Source organism: Hyaena hyaena, unplaced genomic scaffold, assembly GCF_003009895.1.
Source record: "Hyaena hyaena isolate Hyena2069 unplaced genomic scaffold, ASM300989v1 scaffold_794, whole genome shotgun sequence".
NCBI lineage: Eukaryota > Metazoa > Chordata > Mammalia > Carnivora > Hyaenidae > Hyaena > Hyaena hyaena.
In genome coordinates, this window is record NW_024081427.1 from 444,392 (window position 1) to 464,538 (window position 20,147).

Here is a 20,147-nt window from a genome sequence, read left to right on the forward strand (position 1 = left end):
GACTAGGAAAGTCCAAGCTTTGCTGTTGATATTTTCACAACGACCATCATCCTAGGTGGGCAAGGGAGACAAAGAAATGCCTCAGCCTGGACTCCATTGAAAACAGAGCCCGGACAGCAGTGCCTCATTTGAAAGGTGAAGTCCTGAGGCAGTGAGAGTTAATGAAAAGAGAAGTGTGACAAGGAAGGTTAGAGAGCCACTGCATGTCACCGTACTGGCCACTGCTTTACCATAAGCCTCAAAGACACACAGCTGGTTGCTCAGCAGGTGCAGCTACTCAGCCACCTGGGATGTCTCCAGACAGACTGTGCATTGAAGCTGTGCAAAGCAGTCCCTTCAAGGAGGAAGGAGGGGGAATCTATCTGCATGGCTACTTCCCTTCGCTAGTCTCCTAAACTCATTACAAAGGGAGTTTTTTCCCCCAAATCCCAAGTCATGTCACCTCACTCCCTCAGTAGCTGCTGAAGAAGCCCATCCCAGGACTGCAGAGTCCTGCTGTTTCCAAGCCTGGAAGTGGCTGGAGAGGACAGAGACCCCACGAGTTCAGCTGACCTGCCTCAGGCAGCAAAACTGCACAGGCCCATGAAGGACCAACCAACCTGTGTCAGTGGCAGTTGGGGGCCTGGCAAGCAGGTAAGATTGGAGATGCTGATGCGGTGTTTCAGTTTATAGCAGACAACAGAAGCTAGGATCGCAATCATATTCAAAGCATAGAAATAGATCTTCCTTTGTGCTGAGAGCCTGGACTATGTTCCTAATGACAAAGGATAGCAGACATGCCAGCCGAGGCATTACAAAATCTTAAGTCAAAATTATTTGTTCTGCTGGATGTGATGGTGTTTATGTGCATGCTATACCCTAGAAACAGACCTTGTGATCTATCACAAAGACCACCAATGAGCTCCTAAGCACCAAATCCAATGGGTACCTTAAACTGTTTACTTAACTTGACCTCTTTATAATATTTCACACAGCTGCACATTTTTTCAACAGGAAACATCTTCCTTCCTCGGATTCCAAATACAGATCTCTTCTGATTCTCCCCTACCTTTTTTTATCTCCTTTGGTGAGTACCTTTTCTCTGCTGACTCTGTGAGAACTGGTCTTCCTTGGGTCTCCTTTCTCAGCCTGATGCACTTTTTAGTCTACATGTTCTTCCTAGGGAACCTCATTGTTCCTCTGTGCTGAGGATTCCCACGGCTCCAGACTTGTGAGGAAGACATGATCCTGGCCCTCCATGAGGAAAAAGACAAAAGATATCAAGTATTATGAGAGTGTGTATGAAATGCTGTGCTAAGAAGTTTTAGAATAGCATGTGCATATGGAACATACTCAACCAGAAGAATTTGCTTAAACCAATTCTGAAAGGATAAGAAGGAGTTATGCTGAAAGATGAAAAGAGGAAGAAAATTCTGGGGAAAAAATCCAACGGAACACAGGCCTAAGCCAGCATGGGATCTGAGAACAAGCGATGATTCTGAAAGGAAACCTGAAAAGGCTACAGATATACAACTAGAAAGGCAAGCAGGGGAGGGTCATAAAAGGCCTGACATGACAAGCCACGGCGTCTGGACTTCATCCTGAGAGCAGGATCGAGGCAGGGTCAGTTTTTCATTTCATAAATATTCCTTTGTGAAGACTGTGGCTTGGAGGAGATAGCAAGGAGACCCACTGGGAGGTTGGGGCCCCACCCAAGCAAGGCACTCTAAACCATTAAGAATTTGGCAGTAATGACCTTTGTTTCTCCCATCTAAAGTAACTTGCACAAGGTAAATCCTGAGCTAATTCCAACATTTTTGTCTGTATACTAATGGAATAATGAACTTCTGTCTTGACTCTCAAACGTGTACTTGGTTTCTGGGTATCCCAGGCAACTATTCGTTCAGGGTTCTCCAGCAACTCTGGGAAACAAAAAGTATTTTGTAAGTGCCCAGATCATCTATTTTTCTATCATTTTTTATTCATTCAAAAGTGTTTATCAAATAGTTATAGGAGGAAAATTCCTCTTTCGGTTACTATGAGTTATAGAAAGATGACTAAGACACAAGTCCCCAGGAAGTAATATTTCAGAAATACAGTCAGAAAGAGCATAAATTGTGAAGTGGGGCAAATACAAGAGCAAAGAGAGACCAAGAGAGAGGTTCTGGCAGTGTGACATACATAGCTGCAGAAGAAGAAGGGGTTAACTAGGTTTGGGAGGTTTGATTTAGGCTCAAAATGACTAGGATCTCAACTAGGCAGAAATGAGGGGGCAGATATCCCTGATAAGGTCCCAAGGGCCTGACAGCACTGCTGAATGACCAGGTTTGGTCAAAGTAGCAGGTATATCAAGGAACACAATAAAAAAAAATGGTGGACAGTTCAGGAAGACCTTAAGATCCTGCTTAAGACAATAGCAATTGAGCTGTTTGAGCAGACATCTTTTGAAGCATCTGGGTGTCTCCATGAGGGACCAGAGCCATTTGCAGTGTACTGACTCAGCAAAATTATTCCTACAACTGCTTGAATGCAAGCAAATTGAATCCATTTTCACATGGACAGCACTGCCTTGTTATTAACCTAAAGAAGAAGAGAGTTTCTTCGCAAGTACTACTGTCAGAGCAGTTACCTTGGTACATCCTCACATTTCCCCAGTCCCCTCATGGTGCCTAGATACAAGACAGCTCCAGGTGCCTACCACGTGGTCCAGGTGTGTTATTGCTTCTCACTTAGAAGAAACTCCATTACTTTAAACTTTAGAGTCCAGGGCCACCGTTTTATGAAGTCTATGTAAAGTCCAAATCACCTAATAACACATTGAGATGTAATCTACTTAAATTCATGGGGCTGAAAATGCACAGATTAAGAGACAAGTTAAGAGGTTAAACCAACATCCTAAACTGAATTCACTGAAGAGACCTAGAAATAAATTTAAGGGGCTCACGCCCTTTAAGGGAACCCTCAGAACCCTACCTGAAAGGTATAACTATAGAGAAAAAAAAGAGAAAAAGAGAGAAAGATAACAGAGAATTAGAAACCAAGAACAATGTCTCTGACTTCAATAAAGGTCAAAACAATATACTCCAAACTGTTCCAGACAGATAAAATAATCTGTCCAAAATTAAATGGTATTATGTATAGTCATTGTGGTGAATCTTTATACAACTTGGCATGACAGAGAGGGAACTATTTCATCTCTTAATTTGATGGCATAGTCTATCTACTTCATGAAACGTTAAAGTGAAAAAGTCTCATTAACTATTTAATTGTTCATTTATATCTATCCTGGGTTTCTGTCTGGTTTATTGTTGTTGCTGTTTGTGTTTATTTTCAAGATTTCTTCATCTGTATACTGTAATTATATGTTTTTATCAGAGTAGAGTCCTTACTAGGTTCAGCTTACTCCTTACTCTGTTTTAATTCTTTCCTCCTTTTGTGTCTCAACTGCCTTCCTCTCCTCCAGACCAAAATGGTGGACAGGAGGCAAGTACGAAGGAATCAGAAAGATACTGTGGTAAGTGTGCAGATAGAAATAGTTCCTATCTTCCCTCATTTCAAAACTAAAGATACCTTTACAATCTTGGATTTGGAATTTGGAACTACTTTATCCATCTTGTTTTCTCCTTTTCAGTGAGTTATTATCACCTCATGTGAGTGTAGAAGGATAGAGGGTGAGCAAGCTAGACCATGTTATACATGGCACCCTGGTTGTTGGTGGTGGTGGTGGGAGTGGTGGGGGGGGGGTTGTGAGAGAAAGAGAGAGAGAGAGAGAACAGATAGTGTACACAAGCAGGAGAGGGGCAGTGGAAGAGGGAGAGAGAGATTCTTAAGCAAGCTCCACGCCCAGCATGGAGCCCAACGTGGAGTTTGATTCCATGACCTCAGCCAAAATCAAGAGTCAGGAGCTTAACCAACTGAGTCACCCAGGTGATAATTGGCAACCTGGTTTTACTTTGGTGTGTAGGAACCCCAGAAGTTAAAGGTTGCTATATAAGTTTTCTGTCACTGCTATAACAAATTGCCATAAACTGGCTGGCTTAAAAAATAAAACTCATTTTCTCACAGTTTTGCCAACCAAAAGTTCAAGATCAAAGCCATGTTCCCTTAGAAGGCTCTAAGGGAAAATCCTTCCTGGCCTTCCCCAGTTTCTGGTGGCTGATGGTATTTCTTAAGTTCCAGGACTTGTGGCTGCATCAGTCCAATCTCTTCTATGTCTCATCATTGCCTCAGCTTCTACATCTTTTCTTCTGTCTGTCTCAAGTCTCCCTCTGCCTTTCTCTCATAAGAATATTTGTCATTGGACTTAGGTCCTACCCAGATAATCCAAGATGATCTCTTCATCATCAGATCCTGAACTTAACATCTGCATTGGCCCTTTTTCCAAATAATATCCACAGATTCACAAATTAGGACATAAACATATCTTTTTGGAGGCCACCATTTAAATGGTTTTACAATGTCCACATACATAGAGATAACATTCTTGTTGGCTACCAGAGCCTTGCCTCAGGGAGTCAAACACTCTCCCAAGCCAACTAGTGCCACAAATATCATCCCAAGTCTGAGTCAGAACACTAGACTAGTTAAATGTGTCCCCAAGAAAAACAAATGGCAGCCTTCTCCAATTTGAGAATTTAGACAAAGCCTGAGAAACATCAGATGAGCAATTCTTTCAGCAGAACATCGAGGCACTTTGAACACTAGGATTTAGGTACTTCATTTACATGCCACTTGTAAACTATTTTAATATGTATAGTCTATTGTTAGTGTGAAGTCTTTTGGAAAGAAATATGCTCAAAATGGTAACATTTTTCCCTCAAAACCCTTTGCTTTCATGTACATTACATTTCAAAAGAAGGTAGATATTATACTGTCTTGTACCAAATGCCCTCAAGACGTTTTTTTTTTTTTTTTTTTTGAAACTGTAATATAAAACATCTTTTTCTCTGGCTCTAATCCAATTTCTTTGAGTGATGTGTAAACCTTACAATTGTTTGTAGCTCTGTGTCAGTATCCATTACTTTTGAAATGACCCCTACATTTCACATTCTATATAACATTTTCCTGTCCTCTCTGGGAATTGCAGAAGATCCTTCGTAGACACACTAATTGCTTGTGACACCCACAGTCCTTTTGAACACGGATGTTTTCTTGGTGAACCAGTAAATACTCTGTTATTTGGAGGGGACATTGTTGCCAAACACTTTCCCCGAATCTTGCTTTCTACTTAAACATCATAATCACACACGGCTGAGTTATAGCTTCACTGCTGCCCATGCATATTGTACTCTTGGCATTACAGGAGCTTCAGAAACTGCTCAGTCTGTCAAAGTACCAGTAATGATTTCTTTTGTGGGTATATTAATCTCACAGAAACTAAGCATTACGTTTTAGACAATAAAGCTTGCAAAAGACCTGTCAAATCCATATTTTTTAAATGCTTTCTATTATATTCTTCCAAAACACACCCCACTGCATTGACCTTTAAGCACATTAACCTCTGCAGGGAAATTTCTTAAATCCATATTATATGCATAAAACCTCTAATTCAGCATTTAGTGGGGAAAATAGATTGTAGTTGGTGCTAAAATGTCAGTGAGTCATCCACATCTGACAGTAGATTTGTAGAATGACAAACAACGGCATTAAGCTTGTCTTAAAAGAAAATGTAGCGTGGCTAAAAACACTGGTAGGTCCAAGGCAAATGTTCAAAAAATAGGCACTCTCTAACATACCAAAATCCAATTTACAAAGATTCCTAAATATAAATTGGAGGTTGCAGTCTGTCACCAGCACCAAGCACCATGATCTACTCAGCATTGCTTCCCCCCAACGCAGTTGCAGTTTCTGGTTTTTCCTCCTTTTGGGCCAACAAATAAATACCCTTGTTTGCTCAATCACTTCTTAGCTTTCAACTCCTCACAATTTGGTGGATTTTAGACAGGTCTTCTTTCTTATTTTTCTTAAATCGAAATATATTTCACATACAACACTGTTTAAGTTTAAGGTGCTCAACATGTTGCTTTGCTGCATTTAGATATTATAATATGATTGTCTTTGAAGTCTTGGCTAATACCCCTATCATCACACAATTACCATTTCTTTTTTGTGTTGGGAATAATTAACATCTAATCTCTTAGCAAGTTTGATGTTTATAATACAATATCGTCTGTGATCACTGTGCTCATGCATTAGATATGCAGGACTTATTTACCTACCAGTTGTGTATTGGGCCCTCTCTCTGAGGTATCCGCATATCCTTATCTCCCTCAATCCCACCCTTCTTCTCAGCCCGCCTTAAAATCTTTCATGGTGACTTCAGAAACTATCCATGCCCTTTTTTTTCTTCTCCTTTTACTTTGTTCCATTTACGAGTCAAATAAATTCACTATAGTCATGACTGGGAAGCATTAAGTGTGGAGTCCTGCAACATTGTAAAATCAAAAGAAAGGAAAGCCATACATTCACAAGTGAAATATGGCACAATAAGCAATCAGCATCTTGACCACTGAGCCCTTCAAAACACCTGCAAAGGCTTCTCTCTCTAATTTAGCATCAAATGTTCCTCTGGTTTGATCAATCTGCTTCAAGCGCAGACATTCGAAATAAATTCAAAAATTTTCTTGCCTATTTTTAACTTCTCTGTTTTATTCACTAACACTGTACGCATATTGTCTTCTCTCCACTTTTTAAAGTTTAACTATATCCTAACTTGTTTCACTGTGCTAATAAAGTGTTGTAAGTTTTCAAATTAGTTCCATCACATTTGGGGTCTTTTTCCTATCAACAGACTCGGGTCAAGATGCAAATGAATGCCTAAATAGTGACCTACTGTAAGTCAATGCTATATTATCAGTGTTTTCCCATAGACAAACTTCACCTATTCAATGCTGTATCTAAGACTATGAGTTGCTCGTTTTTGTGTGTAGATTTTTTTTTTTGGCCACCCAAATTTGAAAGAGTTAATAATTTCAAAGATTCAGAATTCCCTAAGCCCCTTCAAATTATTTTCTCTTCCTTGTTTTCACATAGGCAAACAGAATTCTGTAAATCTGCTTAAAAGGAGATCCTCAATTGGAAATCTGGGTATTTAGAGGAGGGCAATGTATGGTTAATTTGGTGAATCTAAAAATCTCCTATTTTATAGTACATGTCTATAGTCAACATTTCTTTATTCACTTACTTGCTTCTTTGTTGTCTTGTCTACTAAGGAGTGAGCAATGTAAGAGTGAGGATCTTGTCTATTTTGTCTTCCCGTGTCCCCAGTACCTAGAACTTGTATAAAGTTGATATTCAAGAAACAATTGTTGGCCACATAAAATATGTAATTAATCAGTTAATTATTTTGATTGTTTAGGTTCTGGTTGGCTCTGCCTTTGCTATTTTATCATTTTAAAAAGAAAAAGAAGACCTGAGCATGTATGTATGTTAGATTTAGAATCCTAGAAACTAGAGCTAGAAAAGATCCTAGAAATTGTGTCATTTAAAATATTGATTTTATAGCTGAGGAAATAAGGTGATAGGGAAATAGGCTAAGTCATATAATGCCCAAGGCCCACCACAGCTAGGGTAATGGCCAGGATGCTATCCTAGCCCTTAAACCAGTGAAGTCCCATAGAATTAGCCCTCCTGGGGGACACTGAACTCATCCTTCCCATAGGAGGAGCCGGTGTGATCCTGTTCACTCAGCAGAATATATGTAGATCTCTATTTACAAAATAAAACAAAGAGTGAGGTAAAGGACTGTGTGATGGGAGTAGAACATTGTCTTGCATTATTTTCATTCAGCCAAAAAACTTTTATGTACTGGGCATAGTGGCTTGTGGGAAAACCCAAACAAAGAGCAGAAGCACAACCATGTGCATGAGCCTTGACTAGGTCCAGGTCTTAGACACATCTGAGTTCAGAAGGGAATGCACGGCGCCAACACATATACACAGCAGATTCCAGTAGACAAAGTATTTTCATAGTCATTATTTCAGTTCATCTTCACAACTACCCTGTAAGGCAGCAGGGAAGACATTGTGCCAATTTTACAAACAAGGAACCTAAAGGTGAAAGTCATTGGTAAACTGCTCAAGGTCACACAGGTAGTTGATGATAAGAGATATAATTAAGTCCTCTTATCCCATGAGAGTTCAATGTATGTTTTCACTACTCAAATGCATGTACTTTCTTCGTCTCCTACTGTCTTTTTTTTTTTTTTTTTTTTTTCTTTTTCTGAATTAGTTGGACTTAAACCTACCTTCTACATGTCTATCTCACCTGTCCCCAGATCAGGGTCTGAGCTCCTGGCTAAGATGTTTATATACTCTTTATTTTTTTTTGTCTGAAAAAAGAATAATAATTTTCTCTCTTTAGTGCTCTGCATAGGGAACACAGTTCTCTTCTTAGGAGTCTTCAAATGGTTAATTGAAAAATATCATAAACCCTAGAAAAATATGCAGCTTCAAGTTTCTGTGGTTTCAAGGTATGCATTGCAAAATGTACACCGAACATTCCCCTTCTCTCTCTGCTACCCATAAACACATATATACACAGTGTGATTATACCACACTTCCCTTCCACTTGAAACTGTTATCATCTCAAGATAAGTGGATTAGCCCAAGGCAAATATAATAGAAGCCATCAGTGGGACTGAAGTCGAAGATCACTGGGGGTGTATCACAAGAAAATCCCTGAATAGATGTTGTGGTAGGAGAGATGTAACATACAATGCTTGGATCTCTGAAATGGGACACTGGCAGAAAAGGAATATCCAAATAGGAGAAACCTTAGGAGATGCTAAAATAGGAGACAAGTTGCTGAGACTAGAACAAAAGTAGAATAAATAGTGCAATTACCCCTTGTTGTTTCTGATAATCTCTGCATTAAAATTCCAACTGGGTACTTCAGTTTTTGAAGAAAACAACTGGAGAATGTTGGTAAGAAGGCAAGTTGTGTCTTCACTGTCTTTTTTCAGGGACCCAAGGCACAGCAGCTCTTCTCATGTGGCCATGACCAGGGCTGGCTACAGCAGTTGGCAGGGCCAGCACAAATAGAGATTCCTAACTGTGTGACAAGGCTAAGTTGTCCCATCCTCCCTACCCCTATCACTTGGCCCCTTTGAGATGCTGGGTGCATCCTGCATATCTTAGCTCCATTCACTCTTCTCCCCGCTCTCACTCTCCCCACCCCCCACCTTGTCTACTCCTTAGATCTATAGATGCACACACCCACTGTACCACATCCACTCTTTAAGAACAAACTGTTACCTTGAAAACCAGCTCACAGGTTTAATCAGGAATTTCGAGTTCCCCAGAGCATGGTCTAGAAGAGGAACTAGGCACTGGGTGGGCACATCCCCTTGGCCATCTCCCCACTGTCTCCTGTCCCCAGTAAGAGCAACCAGAAGATATCCCTGAGTATTATGGGACCAACGCAGGATCCTGAATGCTTGGATCTAGGGGTCCCATTGAAACTTGGAGCCATATGTGCAAAAGAGGAGATTTGTTGGTTTAGAAAACCAACAGTCGGAGATTTGTTGGTTCAGAAATCCTGATGTCATCTTCACAAAAACAGTCATTGTGACTTGCAGGATTTCTGACCCTGCCCCGCTTCCTACTGATACGATGAGGGGGGTGGGGAAATCACAGAAATTGTGAAGGATACAGTTAACCTGTAAACAAGTACCCATCTTTCAGACTTAGACATGAAATAGGGCATGAATGAATCCCCCAAATTAAAACAGATGTCTTAGACAATCATAGCCTAAAACTAAATAATCTCCCCAGCTTTATTATCGTATGCTTCTATTTTCCATTAATTTGAAGAGAAACTTTCAACTTTTGATTGTAGAACAATTATGAGAACAATGGATGCTTCCTTTGGCTCTTCCCTGGAGGTAAAAGCATAAAAGCAGAGCTTTACAGAGCCTATCCAGCTTGTTTGTTAGTGTGGGGAAATGGAGGTTAATTAATCTAGTTTGGGGAATGCTAGATAATATCTATGTTCAGTTGCTTATAAGTTATGCTGTCCAATTAATTCCTCCCAAGGACTTTTATACAAGATTATTCAGCTCAAAACTTCTGGCTTGAAACTTTTCAAGGTCCTTGGGGTGACCACGTGAAAGAACACATTTAAGAAACTATCACCTTCTTTTAGTCTTTCATCCTGGTTGGAAGCAGTGCTCTTCTCAAAGGTTAACGAGGTTGGAGAACCTTCAGGGAGTGTGGCCAGGACACCCATTTCAATTGCTCTCACGTGCTTCTCTTATTCAATTCTCAGAAGCACAGTCTGGAGCTTGTGTTCCAAGATGCCTGCCGTTCAGCCCACCAGGGCTCCCGTCAGAAGCTGGCTGGGCCCAGAAACAGTCAGACGCCCTTGGAATCCTTAAGCGTTTTTCTGACAGAAGGTTTGGCCATTTCTTCTCCCAGTGCTCATTTTAAAGTTAAGCACATGAACACACATTTTTTGAATCCCAAAGAAGACTTTTAATTGATTCCCTGAATATTTTAAGGTCTACTAATTCCATTGATGTTGCAAACACTGCAATTCATTCCAGCTGCTGTTCTAATCACATTCATTAACAAGCTTATTTTTACCTGCCAGCTAATATTTTACCTTGCATCAATAAATCTTCAGCTTTCTAGCAAAACTGTGTACAAAATAAAATGGATTGCCCCACCTTCTGATTGTTCCACAGGGGCTGGCTTAGCCAACATCCCTCCTTCTGAGATGATAAACTAAAGACTGCATATGCTACACATTTGTGACAGACAAATACAACATTAGATTCTTCCAAATGCAAGTTTTTCTCACATAGTCTACCCAGTTAATTTTTTCTTTTGTATTACATAAAGTAAAAAAGGAACATAATTACTCAGTCAGATGTAAATGAAAGATCTTATAGTAGGTTAAAATAACTCATATGCCAATGTCCTCTAAAGAACATGGTTTCTTTTCAGTAATGATGTTTAATTAGGATTTAACCATCCATGATGTCTTTGTCCATTCTTGTGTACTGGCAATAGGTTTATGGGGGAAAAAATGGCCCAGAATCAAATGTGTAGCATGTGTCATTAAAACATAGAGCAGGTAAATGACCCACGTGACAAACCAAACAAGTCTCTTGGGATCATTTGCTAATGCTGTGTGTACTGAAAGAAGAGGAAGTAGGAAATCCCATCCATAGAGTTCAGAGCGAGATCTCTCCAGGTGAACTCTCATTAAACAATAGGGTCCGAGAAATAACTGAATTATGGTTAAGAGACCACATGGCCTTGACTTCCAGAATTGCTACATATGAGCTATGAGCTTGGGTAAGACAACCTGTGTGAAACCTACATTCTTATATCAAATATAAAATAAAATTTTGCTTGTAAGGTGCTTAATACATATAATAAATATGGTATATAATAAACCCTCTAAAAATGCAAGCTAAAAGGAAATAAAAGTTATATTTTGCATTCAACTACCATCACGTCTCTTAAACTGGGTTTTATGTCATAATCACAAGCCAAAAATTTTTCTACAAGGCTATAGAGACATTATTTGACGCCCAACTCACTACCTCATTATAAAAAACATCATTACCCCTCTCATTATCCATTTCTGCCCTCCCATACTCATTTAACCTCAGTCACACCAGCTTCCTACCTGATCTTAGAACATATCAGGTACATTTCTGGCTGAGAGTCTTTCCACATACAGTTCCTTGTGCCTGGAAATACTCTACTAGCAAATTCCTTCATGGCTTATCCCCACAACTCCTGTATATCTTTGTTCAAACTTTAATTATTTAAGGAGGTCTTCCCTAATCAGCCTACTTAAAATTCTACACCTAAATATAGTAAAAAGAACTAAACAGATAAGAATAGAAACTAATAAAATAGAAAAATATATGATAAATAGGATTCACAAGACCAAAAGTATTTCATTATAAAATCAATGTATGGATAACATTCTCCATAATATGGATCAAGAAAAAAAGAGAAAAGGCATAAGTAACCAATGTTAGATATGAAGTAAGAAACATCACAAAACATTAAAGAGATTATAAAACAATACTGTAAAAAAATCTTAGAAAAACATTGTTGGAAATATAGTGAAAAGCTTATCACTCCTTTTCAACATTGTACTGCCAATCCTTGCTAATGCAATAAGGCAAGAAAATGAAATAAAAGGTTCATAGATAAAGGAGGAAGATATAAAACTCTCCTTGTTCACAGATGACATGATTGTCTACATAGAACACCTCAAAGAATTGACCAAAAAACTCCTGAAACTAATAAGTGATTATATCAAAGTTGTACGATATAAGGTTAATATAAAAATGTCAATTGCTTTTCTATATTCCAGTAATGAACAAGTAGAATTTGAAATTAAAAACATAATACCATTTACATTAGCACTCCCCAAAATTAAATACTTAGGTATAAATCTGAAAAAATATGTACATCCATATGAGAAAAACTACAAAAGTCTAATGAATGAAATCAAAGAAGAACTAACTAGACAGAGAGATATCTAATGCTCACTGGTAGGAAAACTCAGTATTATCAAAAATTTCAGTTCTTCACAACTTGATCTATAGATTCAATTCCCAAACAAAATCTCAGCAGTATTTTATGGATATTTACAAACTGGTTCCATAGTTTATACAGAAAGTCAAAAACCTAGAATAACAAACACAACATTGAAGAAGAAGAACAAGGTTGGTGGTCTAATGCTATCCAACTTCAAGACTTACTATAAAGCTATAGCAGTCAAGACAGTAACATATTGAAAGAAAACATTAATAGATTAATGAAATAGAATAGAGATCCCCAGAGTAGAACTCCCATGAATATAATAAACTGATCTTTGAGAAAGGAGCAAAGATAATACAGTGAAGCAAAGATAATCTCTTCGACAAATGGTGCTGGAACAACTAAATATCTACATGCAAAAAATAAATAAATAAATGAAGATAGAGAGAAAAAATGACACACACACTTTACTCTCTTTATAAAAATTAACTCAAAATGGATCACAAACCAAACTGTAAAATGCAAAGCTATAGAACCCCTAGAAGATGACAAAAAAGAAAACCTAAATGACCTTGAGAATGATGATGCCTTTTTTGACACACCACCAAATGTATGATCTGAGAAAGAAATAGCTGAAAAAAGAAAAGAAATAACTGATAAGCTGGACTTCATTAAAATGTAAAGCTACTGTTCTGCAAAAGACATTCAAGAGAATTGGAAGACAAGTCACAGATTGGGAGAAAATATTTGCAAAAGATACATCTTATAAAGGACTATTAATCAAAATATACAAAGAACTCTTAAAACTCAACAATAAAAAACAGCCAGATTAAAAAATGGGCCAAAGACCTCATCAGATACCACACCAAAGAAGATACACAGATGGCAAATGAATACATGAAAAAATGATCCATAGTGTATGTCATTGAGGAAATGAAAATTAAAACAACAATGAGATACAACTAGATATCTATTAGAATAGCCCAAATCTGGAACACTGACAAAACCAAATGTTGGTAAGGATTTGGATCAATAGAAGCCCTCATTTGTTGCTGGTGGGAATGCAAAGTGGTACAGGCACTTTGGAAGACCATTTAGCAGGGTTTTTTGTTTTTTTTTTTTACCGAACTAAACATAATTTTACCATGCAATTCAGCAATCATTCTCCTTGTATTTACTCCCCAAAAGGTAGGATTTATGTCAACACAAAAACCTGCACACAGATGTTTATAGCAGATTTAGTCATAACTGTCAAAAGTTGAAAGCAACCAAGATGTCCTTTGGTAGGTGAATGGATAAACTGTGGTACATTCAGACAGTGGAATATTATTTAGTGCTAAACAGAATGAGCCATCAAGCCATGAGAAGAAACTTAAATGCATATTACTCAGTGAAAAAGGTCAATTTGAAAAGGCTACATATTTTCTGATTCCAACTATATGATATTCCAAAAAAGGCAGGCCTATGGAGACAATGAAAAAGTCATTGGCTGCCAGGGATTTGGGGGAGGAGAAGGAATGGATAGAGCAGAGAGAATCCTTAGGGCATACTCTCTACGATAATACAGAGACATACGTTATATGTCATTATACATTTATCCAAACACACAGAGAATATACCAAGAGTGAATCTTAAGGTAAACTATGGACTTGGGCAATTATAATAAATGTACTATTCTGGTGAGTGGTATTAATGATGGGGAGGCTATGCTTGAGTGGAGGCAGGGGATACATGGGAAATCTCTAACCTTCCTCTCAATTTTGTTAAAATTACTGCTCTAAAAATAATTTTTTTAAAAAAACATATACAATAAAAAGTCCAGATCCAGGTTATATTGCTGCAGAAATAACTACAATTCTACACAAACTCTTCAGAAAGTATTAAAATGGTTCATTTTTATGACACTGGCATATGACTAGTATTTTTATGAGGCTTGATGCCAAAGCCTGACAGAACCATTATAAGAAAGAAATTACGGACTAATCTGACTCATTAACATATGATTCCAGTAGTATACATAGATAGCAAGACTCAATATTATAGAAATATTGGTTCTCCCTCAAATTTTTTATATTATTCAAAGATCATGTTTAAGACTCTAACATTTAGAGGCACCAGGGTGGCTCAGTCAGTTGAGCTTCCAACTCTCATTTTCAGCTCAGGTCGTGATCCCAGGGTCATGGGATCCAGCCCCAAGTCAGGCTCCACACTGAACATGGAGTCTGCTTAAGATTCTCTGTCTCTGTCTGCCTATCTGTCTGTCTCTCTCTCTCTCGCCCTCTCTCTCTCTTCCACTCTGCCCCTGCCTCACTCCCTCAAAAAGTCCAGCATTTATTTCTGAAGAAACTAAAAAGACATTTTTCAAATTATATAAAAATGCAAGTGGGTAAGAATATGCAAACTGTCTTGAAGAACAAGACGAGAGAACTTGTTCCACTAGGTAGCAAGACTTATTTTAAAGCCACTATAATTAAGAAATGTGATATTGGTAAAAAGTTTCACAAATAAACCAATAGAACAAAATAGAAAGTCTAGAAGTAGATCCCCAAGTATATGGGCACTTGATTCATGACAACATAACAAGGCAATTAAGAGGTAAAAGGATAGTCTTTCCAGAGCATGGCACTGAATCAGCTGGATATTCTTTTGTTTTTTTAATTTTTTTTTTAACACTTATTCATTTTTGAGAGACAGAGCATGAGCATAGGAGGGTCAGGGAGAAAGGAAGACACAGAATCCAGGCTCCAGGTTCTGAGCTGTCAGCACAGAGCCCGACACAGGGCTCCAACTCACAGACTGCAAAATCATGACTTGAGCTGAAGTTGGACGTTTAACCAGCAAAGCCACTCAGGTGCCACTCAGCTAGATATTCTTATAAGCAAAAGGAAACTTCACTCGCACCTGCTGCCATGCACAGCAAATCAATTTCCCAAAAAATAAAGACAAATAATGACACTTTAGTATATGATATAGGAGAATACTTTCATTAGATTGAATTAGGTTTTTTTTTTGTTTTTGTTTTGTTTTATTTTTAGCAACACACATACCACAAGGAAAGACAAATCACCATGAAGGGGAAATCTTTGAATTGGACTAAATTAAAACTAGGAATTTTGGGGGAGAAGGAGGCAAGATGGCAGAGAAGTAGGGAGCTCTGTACATTTCACTCGCCCCCATCTCTCAAACGGAGAAGGCCTGAAGCCATAGAAACCCTTACAGAATCCAGGAATTTGAGGGGAAAAGGAGACAGAGTCCACTGAGAAAAACCTTATAGCCTGAATGCAAATTAGGGAAGATAAAAATGGGCCGGGACCGGAGACAGGAGGGAGGGGTGGGAGCCCCCGTTGCAGGGAGCCACCGTGAGTCTAGGGGTAAAAAGAAAGAGCGGCAGAAACTCCTCAAGACACTGTCCCTGTCACTGGAGAAGAAAAAACCTTGGCTCGGGACACAGAGGGATCCGTTTTCCTGCTGTCCAGCTGACCCTAGGCGGATGCACTTGTCCCAGGCGACCCCGGGAGAAACTGCTCCTGCTCGCCAGCTCGACCTGGAGGGGATGAGGCATTGCCTAAAGCTGCGCCTTTGTGCTTCTGGCTCGGCTCGATCCCCAGTGGGGAGGCGAGAGGCTTGAAACTGCTCTGAGGGACTCACCTGCAAGTTTATATTTCAGGCGATATCAATGGGGCGCGCAGACTAAGATCTAGAAACGAGGCGTGGCTTGAGACATAGAGCATGGCCCACCCTGGCTACACCCACAGCACAGGGATATTGGACCCAAAAGAGTGAGTTGCAATGCTTGGTTCGAGAAGGGACTGGGACGCCACCATTTTCCTCCCCACAACCACCAAGGTGGGACCTCAGGGAGTGGTCTGCAGGAGGCAGTGGAGGCTAAGACCTGCCAACACCAAACCACGCCCATCCCCGCTAGAGAGCTGCTTTTTTTTTTTTTTAACACTGAGCCCAGGGCAAGACCAACATGGATGCACTACCGTGATTAATTCTGGTCACAGGCTTGCTTAAACAGTCACATTTAATCCATTCTCTAGATGTATATTCTACACTTCCATCTCTACCTTTCTATCTCTCTCTCTGTCTGGACTAATCAGTCTATATAGTTTCTCTGAGTAACATTATCTTCATTTCTTCCTCACCCTACCCATATTCTCCTCTTTCTCTCTCTGAATTAAGTCTCTTAGTCTCTCTGCCTGGTCATTTCATTTCCGATTTCACTTCCTCCCCGCCCTGTCATTTCTCTCTTTATATATGCTCTTCCATCAGCACTGCATACACCTGGCTCCTTATTTGTAGCTGGGAATTCTGGTTCTATGCTTTTAGGCTGTCCTTTGTCTTTTGGGTTTTTTCTTTTTTTCTTTTCTTTTCTTCTTTTTTATATTTTATGTATTTTTATTTTTATAATTTGTCTTCTCTCCTTCCTCTTTTCTTTTTTTTTTTGGTCCTTTCCTTTTTTTCTTTTTTTCTTCTTTTTGTCCTTTTCCGTTTGCATGTTTGTTGTATTCATTTGTGCATCTGTGTGCCTTTGTCCCTGTGTGTTTGTCTGTCTGTTTTCTTTTCCAGGGCTACCTCAAGAAACAAGCCAAAGTACACATGGTGGAGAGTCCCAAATAACACTGCGAGTAGGGAAATAAAATTACCAAAGTCTCAACAAGAGAGACCAAAAGACACCATTCAAAGAACATTTTCTCAAAGGACAGGCCATGGACAGTCAAAGAGCCTTCTTTGGTACAGCAGCACTCGCAGGTGCAGAGTGCATAACAAGCTTTTAAAACTAACTAGAGATAGAAAGCTAGCCAAAATGACAAAATGGAAAAACTCTCCTCCAAAGAAATTCCAGGAAGAAATGACAGTTAAAGAACTGCTCAAAACACATATAAGCAACATAACTGAACAAGAATTTAGAAAAATAGTCATAAAATTAATCGCTGGACTTGAAATAGGCATGGAAGACATCAGAGAAACTATTGCTACAAAGACTATGGATCTTGAAAATAGTTTTGATGAATTAAAAAATGCTATAAATGAGATGCATGATAAAATGGAGGTGTCCAATGCATGGACTGAAGAGGCAGAAAGAAGAATAAGTGATTTAAAAAACACAATTATAGAAAAAGAGGAAGCTGAGAAAAAGAGAGATAAGTTGATCCAGGAACATGAAAGGAGAGTGTGAGAGCTCAGCGACACAATCAAACAGAACAATATCCATATCATAGGAGTTCCAGAAGAGGAAGAGAGAGGGAAAGGTGCTGAAGGAGTCCTTGAGCAAATTGTAGTAGAGAACTTCCCCAATCTGGAGAATGAAAAGACGTTGAAATCCAAGAGGCACAGAGAACTCCTCTCATATGTAACTTGAATCGTTCTTCTGCATGACATGTCATAGTGAAACTGGCAAAATATAAGGACAAAGAGAGAATTCTGAAAGCAGCTAGGGATAAACGGGCCCTAATATACAAAGGGAAACCTATCAGAGTGGTGACAGACCAATCTACTGAAACTTGGCAGGCCAGAAAGGAATGGCAGGAAATCTTCCATGTGATGAACAGAAAATATATGCAGCCAAGAATCCTCTATCCAGCAAGCCTGTCATTCAGAATAGAAGGAGAGATAAAAGTCTTTCCAAATAAACAAAAATTGAAAGAATTCATCACCACTAAACCAGCCCTACAAGAAATCCTAAGGGGAACTCTATGATTTGAAACCCATTATTGAAAAATATGGGTTTAGAGTCATTGTGCCCTTTGTAGGATTCAAAAGACACTTCAAAAGACATAGGGTAGCAGAATGTATAAAAAAACAAAATCCATCTATTTGCTGCCTACAAGAAACTCATTTTAGACTCACGAACACCTTTAGATTGAAAGTAAGAGGATGGAGAAATATCTATCATGCTACTGGAAGTCAAAAGAAAGCTGGAGTACCTGTACTTATATCAGACAAACTGGACTTTAAAGTAAAGGCAGTAACAAGGGATGCCTTATTATATAATAATTACAGGGTCTATCCATCAGGAAGAGTTAACAATTATAAATGTCTATGCACCGAATATGGAAGCACCTAAATACATACAACAATTAATCACAAACAGAAACAATCTTATGGGGAAAAAATGTGTTAATAGCAGGAGAATTTAATACTCCACATACAGCAATGGATAGATCAACTAGACAGAAAATCACTAAAGAAACAATGGACTTGAATGAGACATTGGACCAGATGGATCTGACAGGTATATTTAGAACTCTACATCCCGAGGCCATGGAATTCATTTTCTTCTCAAGTGTGCATGGCACATTCTCCAAGATAGATCACATACTGGGACATAAAGCAGCCCTCAATAAATATAAAAGAATTGAGATCATACCATGCTACTTTCAGATCACAGTGCTATGAAACTTGAAATCAATCATAGGAAGAAGTCTGGAAAACCTCCAAAAACATGGAGGGTAAAGAACACCCTACTAAAGAACAAATGAGTCAATCAGGCAATGAGAAAAGAAATTAAACAATATATGGAAACAAATGAAAATGAAAATACAACAATCCAAACTCTATGGGATGCGGCAAAGGCAGGCCTAAGAGGAAAGTACATTGCACTCCAGGACTTTTTCTATTTCAAGAAATTAGAAAAAGCGCAACAAAATCTAACAGTGTACCTAAAGGAACTAGAAGGAGAGCAACAAGAGCATCCCAAGCCCAGTAGGAGAAGAGAAATAATAAAAATCAGGGCATAAATAAACAATATAGAAATAAACAAACAAACAAAAAACCCAGTTGAACAGATTAATGAAACCAAGAGTTGGTTTTTTGAAAAAATAAACAAAATTGACAAACCTCTAGCCAGGCTTCTCAAAAAGAAAAGAGAGAGCACTCAAATAGATAAAATCATAAATGAAAATGGACTTATTACAACCAACCCCTCAGAAATATGAGCAATTATCAGGGAATACTATGAAAAATTACATGCCAACAAACTAGACAACTTAGAATAAATGGACAATTTCCTAAACACACACTCACTACCAAAATTCACATGAGAAGAGATAGAAAATCTGAACAGACCCATAACTAGTGAAGAAATTGAAACAGTTATCAAAAATCTCCCAACAAATAAGAGCCTTGTGCCAGATGGCTTCCCAGGGGAATTCTACCAGACATTTAAAGCAGAATTAATACCCATTCTTCTCAAGCTATTCCAAAAAATTGAAATCGAAGGAAAACTTCCAGACTCATTTTACAAAGCCAGCTTCACTTTGATTCACATGCCAGACAGAGACCCAGCAAAAAAAGAGAACTACAGGCTAATATCCTTGATGAATATGGATGCAAAAATCCTCAACAAGATACTTGCAAATAGAATTCAAGAGCACATAAAAAGAATTATCCACCATGATCAAGTGGGATTCATTCCTGGGTTACAAGTCTGGTTCAACATTCAATGTGATACATCACATTAACAAAAGAAAAGATAAAATCCATATGATCCTGTCGATAGATGCAGAAAAAGCATTGGACAAAATACAGCATATCCTTCTTAATAAAGACCCTCGAGAAAGTCGAGATAGAAGGAACTTACTTAAACATCATAAAAGCCATCTACAAGAAGCCCTCAGCTACCATCATCCTCAATGGGGAAAAACTGAGAGCTTT

At 38.7% G+C, this 20,147-nt stretch overlaps 1 long non-coding RNA gene across 1 annotated transcript in view; it reads right to left on the bottom strand.

Annotated features, from left to right (window-relative positions):
• Positions 1 to 1,079: 1,079 nt before the first annotated feature.
• The window catches only part of LOC120221641, a 33,550-nt gene continuing 14,482 nt past the window's right edge, over positions 1,080 to 20,147 (bottom strand). The window contains exon 3 of the long non-coding RNA XR_005525853.1: positions 1,080 to 1,233. This is a non-coding gene — a long non-coding RNA (uncharacterized LOC120221641). The remainder of the gene's footprint in view (positions 1,234 to 20,147) is intronic.